The 12,831-nt window shown below is 36.2% G+C and overlaps 1 pseudogene across 1 annotated transcript; it reads left to right on the top strand.

Moving 5' to 3' along the window:
* The first annotated feature begins 9,916 nt into the window (after nucleotides 1-9,916).
* Nucleotides 9,917-10,413, top strand: LOC105508400 (annotated as a pseudogene). The gene has a single exon (XR_001001262.1). The product of XR_001001262.1 is annotated as a 60S ribosomal protein L24 pseudogene (transcript).
* The last annotated feature ends 2,418 nt before the right edge of the window (nucleotides 10,414-12,831 follow it).

Genomic DNA, 12,831 nt, shown 5'->3' with positions numbered 1-12,831 from the left:
AGACTAAGTGATAATATTAAAAGAATCCCCACTTTTGCTGAAGCTTTTGTGTACAACAAACATGCTACTCACAAATGATTATTCACTAAAGCTAATTATGAAATTTTGTTAAGACTAGAGGCCAAGTTCTTTTTACTTCTCTCCTGAGATAATTAAACTGCTTTTATTTTAGCATTTTATTTAACTTAGCTAGGGTTTACCCTCCAAAGAACTGATGAATTAGTCTATCAGGACTAATTTGAATGAATTTGACTATCTGGACATGTGTGCGTACACTATTCCATATGGCCAAATGATAAACTCATTTGTCAGGGTTTAGCCAGAATTTTTTTTTCCCCTCTTTCCAATAGTGTTTCAAAGGCTAAACATCTTTTTGTGGTATTGCTTTCACGATGGAGGACTTTCTATACGTGAGGTTTTAAATGCGCTTTATTTATTATAGGCTATGAATGCACTCTGTACCACAGGACTCCCTAACGAGAAGTCGGCTACCCCACAGTTTGGGTCTGGTGGGCCAGGGCAGCACAGTCTGCTGGCCTGTAGCAGAAAATCAAACAGGTCATTTCACAGCCATCAAGCACATGCAGAGTTGCCTTACTGGTTTATATCCCTCTGTCTTTTAGGATATAAAATCATTTCTTACTTTATAAAAACATTACTCTTTCTTATATAATCATTTAATTTACATATACAGGTTACACTTAGTAAAAATATATGAACCAAAATTGCAACAAAATTCTAAAACCATAAACTACCTTTTCAGAATGCGCTTTCTTTCCACCTCTCTCTTGAAAAGCTTCATTGCTTTTAGGACAGGAGATATTACTTCTGAACTCAAGATTTAAAGCATTTTCTTCAGCCCATAATAAAAGTAATAAAGATTTTTATTGTAAAAAAGACTGTAAATATATTTAGCAATAATTTCAACAACTCAGAAGTGGTTCAATTTCTATAGTGGGAAATATGAGTCTCATGACATTTAGGTGCTACCAAGAATTTCCACTATTGATCCCTCTACCCGTGGTAATGTTGAGCTACGATTATTGTAGAGAAAAATTCACTAAAGAGAATAATGTAGCAAATTCTTTCTTACGTCAAGTGTATAAGCACAAAAGTGAGAGGGAGAAATGAGGAAATAATTTCTCCTTTTCCAAAGTTTTGGCAAAATGTCTATTTGTATAGAGAAGGAAGAAGATAGAGTTTTGACCTGCCAAATGGATTGTAATTGAAACCAGAGCTCTAGATGAGAAATAAAATAAAAAAGCAGAGGTGCTAGACTCTTTAGGACAATGCAGTATTCACATAGTTGAGTGACAGTCGGAAATTGCCAAGGCCTGCAACAGCCTGGCATGAGGAAAGTGGGAAGGAGTTCTCAGAGTTGAAGGAGAGGGGCTATAAAGTTATCTGGTAGTACTGGAGTTTCTTTGGCTCAAAGACTTTGCTCCATATTTTTCTTTCTTAAAATCAAAAGTTACCAGGAGAAACTCAAAATCTTCCAAATTTAATCATTTTTTCCTGTGATTTTCATTATAAATGTTTTCTGAATATAGGAAAGATGCAAGATACATTTGGAAAGAATATCCTTTAAAAACAAACTCTAGGCATAAATTGAGTCACTGCTTAATCATGAAAGACTTTTAAAAATCCTGATTTTATAGTTGCAGCTTAAGTTTTTGCTTTAAAGCACTTTCAATAAACCTGAGAAAAGTACTTAAGAATTTTTGGGGTTAACATAAAAAAAAAATACTAGTTTGAAGGGACCAGTTTGGATTTCCAACATGGTTTGAAAATTTGAGGTTTATCTGAATAAATTACCTTCAGTTAACTGAAGGTACTTTAGGTAACTGAAGGTCAGAGAGGTTAAGTTTTCCAATATTAAAGAGCCATAAGACAACTTTAGTTGATTTTAGAATTTATCAGAGTTTGCATTTTATATAGTTTTGAAATAATATGGCAGGCAGTATTATGCCTGAACATTTATATTCCTTGGTTGCTTGAATCTGCTTGCTTCTTCACAGACTTCTTCAGATCCACCTTTTCTCTGTTGTCAAAGCTATCATGTCACTTCATGCACAGATCATGATTACAATTCTAGCAGGTTTTCTAGTCTCTTTCTCTCTCTCTTTCATAATTAAAGTGTATATCTATTATGGAAACTAATGTAATCTTTTTCAAACTTTATTTTCATCAGCCTAACCCCATACTCAGGCTACTTACTGTCATGTAAAGAGGGTAACCATATATCGCAGATTGCCCAGGATGGTTCTGATTTATACATGTCATCATCCTGGAACAATTATTAATTACCCTCTTTCATTCTTAAAAGTTTCCAGATTTGGGTAATAAATGATATGGTTTTCCTACATATAGCTTATTACTTCCGGATATGTTACCTTACATCTCTCAGCCACAATTACTCTGCATCCTACAAGCTAATCTACTTGCTGTTTCTCCTATGCAAAACTACTGTCATGTAACTCTACCCTGCCTTCCTACACTTTGAGCCTTAATTATAATCACTCCTTTACATGGAATGTATTCATTCAACAAATGTTTGCTGAGCACCAGTTGTGTGTCTGCCACTGTTTTAAGTGCTGGAGTTAGGGCAGAAGCAGGACAGACAAGGTTTCTGCTCTCACAGAGCTTCTATAGTAGAGCATCCATTGAACAACTGGATACATGGTGAGGACTACTGTATTTGCTCACATATTTACTCTTTTTGTTCATTGTCTTCTTTCTGATATTCTACCTTTTTGAAAAATAAATGAGGATGAGTGAAGATATGGTCAGTCCCTTCTCCATGGTTCCTCTCATAGTACACAGACAGGATCTGGCAACTATAGTGATGTAAAAATGCTGTGTAGAAGCCAGAGGGCTCTCTGAAGGCTCACTGAAAAAAATCAACTCACAAAAGGCAGATTCAATGAAGAAAAGACATACAACTGTATTTAAGCCCCAGAGATACGGGGGAGGTTGTTCATTTTTTATGCTTTGGTTCAACAAAGTATGGACAGCCATGTGGAAATATGATTGGACAAAAATGGTATGCTCTATTCCTAACAGTCTGAGTGGGGAAATCCAGCAAGGCCTGTCTGTCTAGATTCTTGGCCTCTCTGAGCATACGATTCTTCCTCTGGGTATGGGGTAGGAACCTTTATGGAATGGGGGTCTTATTACCTCCAGTCAAATAAGATACATCAGATAATTTACTTATGACCAGTCTTTACACAGAAAGATGGAGGGAAAGTTAGCGTAATATTTGTAGGTTTTACGGCTGGTTTTGGGGAAAAGGGGTTCTGGTTCTATGATCCATCTTGGGGAAGAGAGATTCTAGTTTCTGTGACTAGCCTCAGGGTAGAATGGGACTGAGAAACATGAAGGCAGGAGAAGGACAGAGAAAATCTTTTGCTTCTGAAGCCTTCATTTTGGGGTATTGCTTTTTGAGTTCCAACAGCTGCTTAGTGTGCCAATGGGAAGATCTCAGTGTGACACTCCAGGCTGCTAGGAAGAGGGGTATCTTAAGGATTATACTAAAAAAATATAATTCTCTTTCTGGAGTTCAAAGGAAGCAACATATATACAGGGTTGCCACAAACATCATGCTTTGGAACATCATGGATCTAATTAAACATCATGTTCAACCCCTACTCCCACCCCTCAACACACACACACACACACACACACACACACTCTCTCTCTCTCTCGCTCTCTCTCTCTCTCTCTCTCTTACTTATTCTCTAAGAACAAAAATCTAGATGAAAGTATTTGAGGAGAAAGTAAAGAAGAAACATTAGGAAATGTAGATAATAAAACAAAAACTTCTGCAACCTATGACCTTGTAACTTGGGATCAGCACTAGCACAGCAAAAGTGTGTGAGTTGAGATGAAAAATGCCATAAACATCATCAAAAATTACACATTTCTTGTTTGCTTCATTCTGCCTATTTACATGCATTTTAGGGGGAAATTATTGGGGTGGACAAGAGAAAGGAGAGAGGTAAATGGGATATATTCATTTATACCTATGCAATTTTGTAAGTCAGTTGTATTCCATGTTATATTTTGTTACTTGTTGGTTTCAACCTCAAACTCTTCAAGGGCAGGGGCTATGCCTTCTAGCTTATTACCGCATTCTGCTAATATTGAGTGTATACTATCTGATGGGCACTTTGCCAGATGCTAGGACACAGCAGTGGGTGAAAAAGACAAAATTCCTGCCATCATTATTAACCAGAGCATTTCCCACAACGTGTCTGCCCATGAACAAAGGTCTTGACTAAACACCTCATACAAGGAATCGAGATGAAAGAAACGGTTTTGATTGCCCATTTCTTACATTTGTTTCTGAGATTAAGCTGCTATTAAATTTGAAAGACTAGTTGCTTTCTCACTTGTCCACCCTTGTAATATTCTTAGTTTCTTGGCAAAGTTTTATATGAGCTGATAAGGGGCTCCATATATAAAGTGTTATTAGGCTCATTCTAATGGAATTTCCCTTTCTAAAATAATAGAAAGTTGTAGGAAGGAAGTGAGTGGGTCTGGGAAGATAGGTAACATTTATTAAGTATTCATTTTGTTCAGATACTATGCTAAGTGCTTTGTTTATTATGTCAGCTAATAATAATACTCTTTTTTTACCTCAATGAGGTTGTTGGGCTTTAAAACATAACAACCACTTCCCAGTTTCAAGGTAACAAAAGATACTCCATGAAACAAATTCATGTGTATGTATCATCACATTTTGATAACACTAATGTGTTTTGGTAACCTTACTTAATCAGGTTAATATAATTTGGAAATAAGAAATTCATTTGAAAGTGGGAACTTCTGAGAAAATGAATTATTCAAAATGATACTACAAATGTGGTAGATTAACACCAAAATATTTCATTAACTTTTATCATCCTGAACAATACAAATATTCAGAATGGTAACTACAGATTATTTTCAAATTGTGAGAATAAATTGGAAATGTAGTGCTCAATTGGAAATAGTTTATGATAATAATTGTATCATATGGCCATCTAATTAATTTTCTACAGAAATATGAAAACTAGGAGGCATATCAGAAAATGAAGGCTTAGATTATAAAGTAATCTCACCTGCATTTACTTTACATAGGCAAGCCATGTCACCTTCCTAAGCAGTCTCACTCCCTGTCATCACTATTTTGTGTTCAACATCTCTTTCACCCTTCAATGCCCGGAGGTCCCTTCTTCTCAGTCAGTGTCACAGTTAGCTCTACCCTCCTAGGCCTTAGGCCTTGGTGGCAAACTGAAAGGCCTCCAGGGGCTTGGCAGATACCATAATGAAGTTACACCTGGTATGAGAGACATGGGATGTGGTAGGGATTATAGAAAAAGTGAGAACAAATATCCTTTTAAAAATAGCAGCTCTCCTTCTGCACAGCAAGAGAAATAATCAGCAGAGTTAATGGACCACCCACAGAGTGGGAAAAAGCGTTCACAATCTATACATCCGACAAAGTAATAATATCCAGAATCTACAAAGAACTCAGGAAGAACAAAACAAAACAAACAATCCCATCAAAACGTAGGCTAAGGATATGAATAGACAATTCTCAAAAGAAGATATGCAAATGGCCAACAAGCATATGGAAACGTTCAACATCATTAATTATCAGGGAAATGCAAATCAAAACCACAATGTGATACCATTTCACTCCTGCAAGAATGGCCATGATAAAAAAAAAAAAATCATAAAATAATAGATGTTGGCAAGGATGTGGTGAAAAGGGAACACTTTTGCATTGCTAGTGGGAATGTAAACTAGCACAACCATGAATGAAAACAGTGTGGAGATTCCTTAAAGAACTAAAAGTAGATCTACTATTTGATCCAGCAATCCCACTACTAGGTATCTACTCATGGGAAAGAAGTCATTATACAAAAAAGATACTTGCACAAGCATGTTTATAGCAGCACAATTTGCAGATGCAAATATATGGAACCAGCCCAAACGCCCATCAGTCAACAAGTGGATAAAGAAAATGTGGTAAGTATGTAAGTATATATATACACATACACACACACACACACACACACACACACACACAGAGTACAGAATACTACTCAGCCATGAAAAGGAACAAAATAATGGCATTTGCAGCAAACTGTATAGAATTTGGAGACTACTATTCCAAGTGAAGTAACTCAGGAATGGGAAACCAAACATCATATGTTCTCAATCATAATTGGGAGCTAAGCTATGAGGACACAAAGGCATAGGAATGACACAATGGACTCTGGGGACTCGGGGGAAAGGGTGGGAGCAGGATGAGGGGTAAAAGGCTATACATTGTGTACGGGATACACTAATCGGGAGCTGGGTGCACCAAAATCTCAGAAATCACTACAAAAGAACTTATTCATGTAACCAAACACTACCTGTTCCCCAAAAAACTATTGAAATAACAAAATAAAATTTTAAAAAATTTTAAAAAGTAGCATCTCTCACGAAGGAATGCTGACCTAGTGCTTTCAGGTCTGATTTTTCAACAGAAACTAGAAATCTAACTTTGCATGTGGATTCTCCTGATGTTTAAATGTTAGCTACTTTTCCACCACTACTCTAGATGACTTCTTTCATCTACTCTACTCTCCATCCGTCTCTACCTACCAGAAAATGCAAAGTCACCTGTCCACATGTTCTACGTTTCCATGCTTCATATCCTGCTTGGTGATCCTATTTACTAATCGTTGTTAAGGTGTTCACCATTGACAGTGCTTTAATGTTCCTTCAAAACTACATTTGCATTTAAACCATGGCTAATACTTTCTTTAGGAAGCAATTGATATCTAAGGGTAGCTGGCTATTAGGATAGATAGTTGTTTTGAAGAAGGAGGTACCACGAGTCCTCTCAAATCATAAGACATATAAGTTGATTGGCTATGGTTATATGTTAAGCTTTGCTCTGCTGCAGGCTAATGTTGCAGGTGTGAACTGAGCTAGATTCAATTTACAATTCATTTACTCAGAATGCTCTATGTGCCAGTCAGGACTTTTTACTTTATAAAAGTGCAAAATCTTTTACTTATAGATTTTAACTAAGGTACAACATTTTTCACTTATTTATTCTGAGAAAAAAATGCCTTATTTTGTGAAGGGTGGAATTTTGGTAAAAAGAATGGTAGGTTTGTCTCAGTTAGCTCTGGCCACCATAAGAAAATGCCATAGACTGGGTGGCATAAACAACAGAAATATATTTTCTCACAGTTCTGGAGGCTGGAAGTCCAAGATCAAGGTGCTAGCATGGTCAATTTCCAGTGATGACTCTTCCTGGTTTACAGACAGCTGCCTTCTCACTGATTCCTTACATGGCAAAAATAGGGGGCAGAGGAGGAGGAACGTACAGAGGAATGGGATACAGAGAGTGTGCATGTGTGTATGTCTGTATGTGTGGTGTGTGCATGTGTGTATGAAAGAGAGAGACACAGAGAGAGAGAGAGAATGAGAGCAAGAGACAGCGTGAGCGCCCAAGCATGAGATGTCTTATAAGGGCACTAATCCCATCAAGATGGTCTCATCTTCACGACCTCACCTAAAACCTAATTATCTCTCTAAAGCCCCATTTCTAAATATCATCACATTCAGGTTTAGCCTTCAACAAATAGTAGTACATGGTATAAAAGATAGAAATCTTCATTTAAAATCTTAATTTCCTAATATGTAATAAGCTATTCATGAACAGAAAAATATAATATCTGTTAATAAGCTATACTCTAATTGGTAAACATTTTTCCACTTGAATTTTTTCAATTGGGTTTGTTCCTAGAAAGGAATAGTAAACATGCTGGCTTTGCCTCTGTTTTTTTCATGTTCTCTCTTTTGTTTTTTTCTTTTCATTAGTCTTTCTGAATCTAAGTTCATGGATGAATTTAACCAGGACACATAATAAAATCCATGGCTGAGTTAAAAATCCTTTAGCAAGCATAGATGCTTCCCAGTTTACCATTTTAGATATTATTGATATTTTATTTTCTATTATGTTTATGAATCCATAGAGAAGGATCAAGAATGAAGTAAAGACAAATTAAAATGCTGACACCCCAACTTGCAATAAGAAAATTTGTCAATAGAACAGTAACTATTATTTTATGCTAATTCCCCCTCTGTCTTGGTTTGCATTCAGTATGTTCTCAAATGGTCAATTAAAAAATATTTGGTAATTACTATGAGCCTAATTCAACGCAAGGTACCACGAAGTAAATAAAAATAGGTAAGGCACAGCACCTGTTCTCAAGCAGTTTGAAGTTCATCTGGTAAAAGGAATTTATATGCACAAAATGCATGGAGAACCATTAAATTCTAAGTTAAGTGGTACAGAATATCAAAGCAAGAGCAGTTCTGAAAAGCATATAGTCATTTTTCATATAGAATAGTTGCCAAAATGACTAAAAATAAAGATGACTGACAATATCAAATGTTGGCAAGAATGTAGAACAACTGGAACTCTCATTCATTGCTGGTGGGAGCATAAATGGTACAAATACTTAGTGAAAGGTCTGATAGTTTCTTATAAAATTAAACATAATGGATGGACCTTGAAAAGCTTATGCTAGGTAAAATAAGCTAGACATAAAGGCCAAATATTGTATTAATATGATTCTCCTTACACGAGGTACCTAGATTAGGCAAATCTATAGAGACAAAAAATAGAATAGAGGTTACAAGGAGTTGGGGGTGGGGAAATGGGGTGTTTAAATAGGTGCAGTGCTTCTGTTTGGGATGATAAAGTTCTGGAAACGGATAGGAATGATGGTTGCACAACATTGTGAATATACCTAATGCTACTGAATTGTACACTTAAAAATGGCTAAAATGGTGAATTTTGTGTTCATATATTTTACCATAAAACAAATCACAGTCACACAGAATAAAATCAGAGTGCATAATAAAAAATAACCCCCCAAACCAAAACAAAACCCTAAAACATAACACTCCTGTTACTCAGTAATTCCAATTCTAGGTATTTATCTAAGAGAAAGAAAATATGTCTAGACAGCTTAGCTACATAACCACTGCCATAATACAGACATCAAGTAATAAAAGTGTGGTATGGCTGGGGTGGAATCAATGGGAATGCTATTCATCTTTAAGCTATGAATTCATGGTTACCATAGCCATTACTCTATATATCTTAACAAATTCGGTTCAAGAATTTTAGGGAGGACTATACATTTTTCTTATAGTTTTACATGTACATGCATCATTTACTATAAACTTCTTTTGGTTGATACCAGGTGAGGTACTTGGTTTATATGTTCTTGACTAACATGAATGGGGAACAGGATTTAGAAGTTCATGACTCTAATCATACTCACCAGAACCCCGTCTCCAACAGGTATGAAGCAATGTAGAGTAGGAATTATGTAATATTAAAGGATCAAAAAGAGCCTACTAATAGTGAAGAGCTGTTAGGACTTAAAGTTGGACATACTGGGACGTGTTTTAGTAAGTAGCTATTGGAATATCGTATGTTGTAGGCCTTCAAACATAAAGAAACAAGTAGATTGTGAAATGACTTGAGCACATAAAAAAAGACTTGTAAAGAGGCCAGAGTGGAAGTAGTAATAAGAGATTTTTACCCAGGGATAGACCAGCAGCATTTAGTGGAAGAGACAAGACTGAAAGATTGTTATGGCTTTGGAACATTACTTTTTGACTCAATCTGTATGTCATCCACTATGATGAGCATTATGTTAAGTAACATATGGCTGAATACCTACAAACATTGAAATATGTTGTGTTTTAGTGACAGCGCTTCTAGTGGTGAATAGGAAGGGATGATAACGCTTGTTTTTTCTTTTTTTGCTGTTTTGTTTGTTTGCTTTTTTAAGGATATTGAGCAGAAGGATTTAGAACGTGATGATGAGAAAGGTCAGATGCAGATCTTTTCTCTTCCCGTGGAGCCGTCGCCATGAAGGTGGAGCTGTGCAGTTTTAGCGGGTACAAGATCTACCCCGGACACGGGAGGCGCTACGCCAGGACCGACTGGATGCTTTTCCAGTTTCTTAATGCAAAATGCGAGTCGGCGTTCCTTTCCAAGAGGAATCCTCAGCAGATAAACTGGACTGTCCTCTACAGAAGGAAGCACAAAAAGGGACAGGGGGAAGAAATTCAAAAGAAAAGAACCCACCGAGCCGTCAAATTCCAGAGGGCCATTACGGGTGCATCTCTTGCTGATATAATGGCCAAGAGGAATCAGAAACCTGAAGTTAGAAAGGCTCAATGAGAACAAGCTATCAGGGCTGCTAAAGAAGCAAAAAGGGCTAAGCAAGCATCTAAAAAGACTGCGATGGCTGCTGCTAAGGCACCTACAAAGGCAGCACCTAAGCAAAAATTGTGAAGCCTGTGAAAGTTTCAGCTCCCTGAGTTGGTGGAAAACGCTAAACTGGCAGATTCGAGTTTTAAATAAAGATTGGATTATTAAAGAAAAAAAAAAGAAAGGTCAGATGCAGGTTTGGACACATCCAGTATTAAGTGGGTAGCATTAGACAAATCTAGTTTAAGAAAAACAAAGATAATTTTTAGAGTTAGAAAATTTGAGAAGGGCACATATAGATGCATATGAAATATTGTAGCAACTATGACTAAAAAAGGAAACTAAGATTAAAATAAATATGCCAAGTTTTAAAGGAAGAAAAATTAGAGGGACAGGCAAATGATTATAGACACCAAACTACTTTGCTGATTCTTTGGTTTCTTATATTTATTGAAAAGAACTGAGGTGTGCACAAGTGTGGGCAGGGGAAACACTGCATTAATGAGAATGAAAAGAATTATGAACTATAAAGTGAATGGAAAGATAAAGGACAAACCTCTTCTAAAGCTCACTGACTATGAGCTAGGATACAGGATGAGAGACTGAAGGAACCGTGTTTCCTAGCCTCCAAGTGGTTAGGCCTAATGAAGAGATCAATTCATCAAGTCTCAGACAAAACAAAGCAAACCTAAGACAGGAACCCTGAGTATGGCCAAGACTAAGAAGGCAGGGACTGTTCAACTATGCCTTAGAGATTTATACTTTCTGGAAAACAGTACATTTCTTGGCAGCTCACAAATTCCACATGTATGTTGGGAAGGCTCTAAGTGTATTTGATTTGTTCAGAAACAGGTGTAATCCATCTAAAACAACGAGGCCATCTATTGTAAGCTGAGAGAAAGAGAAGTGAGAAAGAAATCCTCAAAGCAAATGAATGCCAGTGTTGGCACGAAAATCTCCCTGGGTCTCATCTGTAGTTACAGCTGAGTAAGTACCAGCAATTTCTGGATACATGTGATTTCACCTGTCAAAGAAGCTAAATTAGAAATCTCAGTGTCCAACTTTGCCTGACTAGTAGCTTGTAAGCTTCAGGCACTCTTTGGAGAATATTGAATTCAGAAACTGATGGAGGAATTAAAAATCATACAAAATAAACAAGTTCAAAGGTTTTATATACCTTCAAACTGCCCCTATTGGACTCTGTTCACTGTCTGAAGTGTATTTTTCTCATTTTGAAAAATACTTGTTCTTTTTAAAAATCAAACATGTTATAAAGGGAAAGCAACAGAACATACAAATAAAATATTCACAGATTGGAACACACAAAATATTCAGATTCAAGGTGTGTGTAGTACCGAAATAAGAAAAACAAATCCAACAAGCCCATCCAAAAACACAGTATAAATAATGTATTTATTTTGCTTATCGTAGGATTAAGTTGGAATAAAACTAAATATGAACAGTGTACTACTCTCAGTATGGATACCTGCTAAATAATTACATTTTGCATTTTTTATCATCTGTATATTTATATTGATAAATACATTTATATTTTATAAATATAGCATCTGATAATTTATGCAGAATAATTGTTCAGATAATCTGGTAATGGAAAGAGTTACTTTGCATTCATAAATGCTTTGTACTTACATACTGCAGTGCTTTTTAATGGAGGAGAGCCAAGCCATCTGGGGTATATTACTTGGAAGATTGTTTCTCTATATATTACAGCTAAAATCAGTCATGGTACTACTCTTAATAGAAACAAGAATCTGTTTTCTTGACTTCCAGTACACTGCTCTGTTGAGTAATATTCTAAGGCTTTATATAGAGAACCAGTAGGGAGTTTATGTTATCCTTATAACCTTAAGAAACAAAAATTGCTTAAAATTAGCCTTAGCTATAAGGTTAACCTGGAATTGGAAACAGAAAAGGGCTGGCATTAAGAACTGAAACACATAATTAAGAAAGTTAAATCTGTTCCTACACACAGACCATCATTTCATAAAGAATCCTTTTATTAATTAACTTTTAACAACAAGTAATTGTGAAAGTATTACAAGTAAATAATTTGGAGGAAATTCTTAAAGGGGTGGTACTAGGAAGTAGCAGGTTTTCTGAGATGTAAGAAAACTGGTAAGTCAAATACGACTCCTAGCTTCAGAGAATGGCTAGGTCCTGGTGCTTTGTTTAAAGTAAATAACCAGTACCTGCCTTGCACTGAAGACTTTCAAAATCCTGAAAAATTTTTCTACAGTCTGGAAGCAGAGAAGAGGTTTGGCCAACCCAATTCCTAGGGATGTAGATTTGTGAGCAGTTCCGCATGTTTCCTGCAGCAGGTATAATTTGTCCATTAATAATGCTCTCTTTCTAACTTTCATAATTTTATAGGAGCCAAAACCAAGAAGAATTACATACCTAAATAAAGGCATGCTATGCCTAGGATACTAAAGAAAAATACTGACTCGTGCCAATCAGTTTATGACTTGAGGCACAGGTTTGATTATCCTTAATATACACAATAACAAGTGTTAGTGTTGTCCGTA

The sequence above is a fragment of the Colobus angolensis genome, unplaced genomic scaffold (assembly GCF_000951035.1).
Source record: "Colobus angolensis palliatus isolate OR3802 unplaced genomic scaffold, Cang.pa_1.0 Scaffold161, whole genome shotgun sequence".
In the NCBI taxonomy this organism is placed as follows: Eukaryota; Metazoa; Chordata; class Mammalia; order Primates; family Cercopithecidae; genus Colobus; species Colobus angolensis.
Note: the sequence above shows the minus strand (reverse complement) of the source record. Positions and strands in the feature narration are given on the sequence as shown.